The sequence below is a fragment of the Penaeus vannamei genome, chromosome 6 (genome assembly GCF_042767895.1).
Source record: "Penaeus vannamei isolate JL-2024 chromosome 6, ASM4276789v1, whole genome shotgun sequence".
Lineage (NCBI taxonomy): Eukaryota > Metazoa > Arthropoda > Malacostraca > Decapoda > Penaeidae > Penaeus > Penaeus vannamei.
Window position 1 is genome coordinate 30,444,778 of NC_091554.1, and position 3,806 is coordinate 30,448,583.

A 3,806-nucleotide genomic window follows, 5' to 3' on the forward strand; every position below is an offset into this window, starting at 1 on the left:
CCTTAATGGTTAGTCCTGGGTCCTTATCCTTTGTCCAGTTTCCTTAATGGTTAGTCCGGCGTCCCTATCCTTTGTCCAGTTTCCTTAATGGTTAGTCCGGCGTCCTTATCCTTTGTCCAATTTCCTTAATGGTTAGTCCGGCGTCCTTATCCTTTGTCCAGTTTCCTTAATGGTTAGTCCGGCGTCCTTATCCTTTGTCCAGTTTCCTTAATGGTTAGTCCTGCGTCCCTATCCTTTGTCCAGTTTCCTTAATGGTTAGTCCGGCGTCCCTATCCTTTGTCCAGTTTCCTTAATGGTTAGTCCGGCGTCCTTATCCTTTGTCCAATTTCCTTAATGGTTAGTCCGGCGTCCTTATCCTTTGTCCAGTTTCCTTAATGGTTAGTCCGGCGTCCTTATCCTTTTCCAGTTTCCTTAATGGTTATTCCGGCGTCCTTATCCTTTGTCCAGTTTCCTTAATGGTTAGTCCTGCGTCCCTATCCTTTGTCCAGTTTCCTTAATGGTTATTCCGGCGTCCTTATCCTTTTCCAGTTTCCTTAATGGTTATTCCGGCGTCCTTATCCTTTGTCCAGTTTCCTTAATGGTTAGTCCGGCGTCCTTATCCTTTGTCCAGTTTCCTTAATGGTTAGTCCGGCGTCCTTATCCTTTGTTCAGTTTCCTTAATGGTTAGTCCGGCGTCCTTATCCTTTGTCCAATTTCCTTAATGGTTAGTCCGGCGTCCTTATCCTTTTCCAGTTTCCTTAATGGTTAATCCGGCGTCCTTATCCTTTTCCAGTTTCCTTAATGGTTAGTCCGGCGTCCTTATCCTTTTCCAGTTTCCTTAATGGTTAGTCCTGCGTCCTTATCCTTTTCCAGTTTCCTTAATGGTTAGTCCGGCGTCCTTATCCTTTTCCAGTTTCCTTAATGGTTAATCCGGCGTCCCTATCCTTTTCCAGTTTCCTTAATGGTTAGACCGGCGTCCTTATCCTTTGTCCAGCGCCGTTAATGGTTAGTCCGGCGTCCCTATCCTTTGTCTAGCGTCCTTAATCAATCCGGCGTTCCTATCCTTAATCCAGTGTCCCTAATGGTTAGTCCGGCGTCCCTTTACCTAGTCCAACGTCCCTTCTCCTCAGTCCTTTATCAATCCGATGTTCCTATCACTCCAACGTCCCCAGTGGTCAGAACGACGTCCCTGATCCCTATTCCAGCGCCCCTAATGTTCAGCCCAACCTCTCTCTGTATCCCGGAATCCCCTACTTTCCCCAACCCATCCCTAGCCCCTAGCCCCGTCCCCCTCTCCCTCAGTCTGGCGTCCTACCCCGCGCCCCTCTCCCTCAATCTGGCGTCCTACCCCGCGCCCCTCTCCCTCAGTCTGGCGTCCTACCCCGCGCCCCTCTCCCTCAGTCTGGCGTCCTACCCCGCGCCCCTCTCCCTCAGTCTGGCGTCCTACCCCGCGCCCCTCTCCCTCAGTCTGGCGTCCTACCCCGCGCCCCTCTCCCTCAGTCTGGCGTCCTACCCCGCGCCCCTCTCCCTCAATCTGGCGTCCTACCCCGCGCCCCTCTCCCTCAGTCTGGCGTCCTACCCCGCGCCCCTCTCCCTCAGTCTGGCGTCCTACCCCGCGCCCCTCTCCCTCAGTCTGGCGTCCTACCCCGCGCCCCTCTCCCTCAGTCTGGCGTCCTACCCCGCGCCCCTCTCCCTCAGTCTGGCGTCCTACCCCGCGCCCCTCTCCCTCAGTCTGGTGTCCTACCCCGCGCCCCCCTCCCTCAGTCTGGCGTCCTACCCCGCGCCCCTCTCCCTCAGTCTGGCGTTCTACCCCGCGCCCCTCTCCCTCAGTCTGGCGTCCTACCCCGCGCCCCTCTCCCTCAGTCTGGCGTCCTACCCCGCGCCCCTCTCCCTCAGTCTGGCGTCCTACCCCGCGCCCCTCTCCCTCAGTCTGGCGTCCTACCCCGCGCCCCTCTCCCTCAGTCTGGCGTCCTACCCCGCGCCCCTCTCCCTCAGTCTGGCGTCCTACCCCGCGCCCCTCTCCCTCAGTCTGGTGTCCTACCCCGCGCCCCTCTCCCTCAGTCTGGTGTCCTACCCCGCGCCCCTCTCCCTCAGTCTGGCGTCCTACCCCGCGCCCCTCTCCCTCAGTCTGGTGTCCTACCCCGCGCCCCTCTCCCTCAGTCTGGCGTCCTACCCCGCGCCCCTCTCCCTCAGTCTGGCGTCCTACCCCGCGCCCCTCTCCCTCAGTCTGGCGTCCTACCCCGCGCCCCTCTCCCTCAGCCTGGTGTCCTACCCCGCGCCCCTCTCCCTCACGCTGGCGCCCTACCCCGCGCTCCGCTCCCTCAGTCTGGCGGCCTACCCCGCGCCCCTCTCCCTCAGTCTGGCGTCCTACCCCGCGCCCCTCTCCCTCAGTCTGGCGTCCTACCCCGCGCCCCTCTCCCTCAGTCTGGCATCCTACCCCCCGCCCCTCTCCCTCAGTCTGGCGTCCTACCCCGCGCCCCTCTCCCTCAGTCTGGCATCCTACCCCCCGCCCCTCTCCCTCAGTCTGGCGTCCTACCCCGCGCCGCACCTTGCCATACAGCGGAGGTGACCTTGGCGCTGCCGGGGGGGTGGGGGGGGGAGGCGCCCGCGAAAGTCACTCTCGCCTTCCTCGCGCTCTTCGCCCCTCCGGCTGTGACGCCTCGGCTCCTTGGTGGCGTCGGCGCTGCTGTTTTTCTTCTTCTTCTTCTCTTCTTCTCATTTAGCTGTCTATCGTCCATTATCTATCTGTTTGTCTTTCGAGCTTTCTATTTGTCTGTCTGCTTACCTACATTTCATTCCGTTTAAATATCTGTTTATGTGTGTGTGTGTGTGTGTGCATCTATATTTGTATCTATCTGTCTATATACAAATATAATTACCTATCTGTCTACTCTGATAATATTCTCGGAAAACTTGTACATAAGAACGCAAAAGAAATAAAAATCTCAGTGAATTACATCTCTTACGTTGTGAATTTATGACATTCTTATTCAATCCGTTTCCCACATTTGTCACAATGATTTCTGCTTAGTGATCAGATGGGTAATGGCTTAAAATTCCCGTAGAGTTTTGCATCAGAATCTTACACATCGTAGGATCTGATAATGAAAAAAGATTCCAAATTGAAGAAGGATTTTCATTTATTTTTCTCTTTATTTGTTTATATTTATTATAATTTTCTTTTACAAAGTGTTTATTTTATTGAATACGAAGTTCCGAAGACAAACTATGAAAGGAAGAAAAAAAAATAACGAATTTAGTTATCGCGTTCTTTATTCGCCCGGAGCCAACCTATCTACCTTGACCAGAATCCTGCTATGTTGTACATTTGGGAATGTATATCTTATCCAATATACGGAATATATATGTGTGTGTGTGTGTTTATATATGTATGTATGTATAGATAGATATATACATAGATACATAGAGAGAGAGAGAGAGAGGGATAAATAGATATAGATATAGATGTACATCAACCACTTTATCTATTTGTTTACTAATATATATTTTCCCTCTAATCTTTCTCCGTCCTTATTCTTTGTAACTCTTCTTCTATAATAATGGTTTCACCCTTATATTCACTTGCATCTACAACAGAGCATTTATATGAAAATGATGATTCTTCTCATACTCATCAGTCTACCATATGTATATGTATATATATATATATATATATATATATATATATATATATATATATATATATATATATATATATATATATATATATATATATATATTAACGTATGATTTCACACATTCTTTACGCATGAATCATACCACGTCAGTGGTTAAAAATCCAACAATTCCACTCATTTATCTGTCTG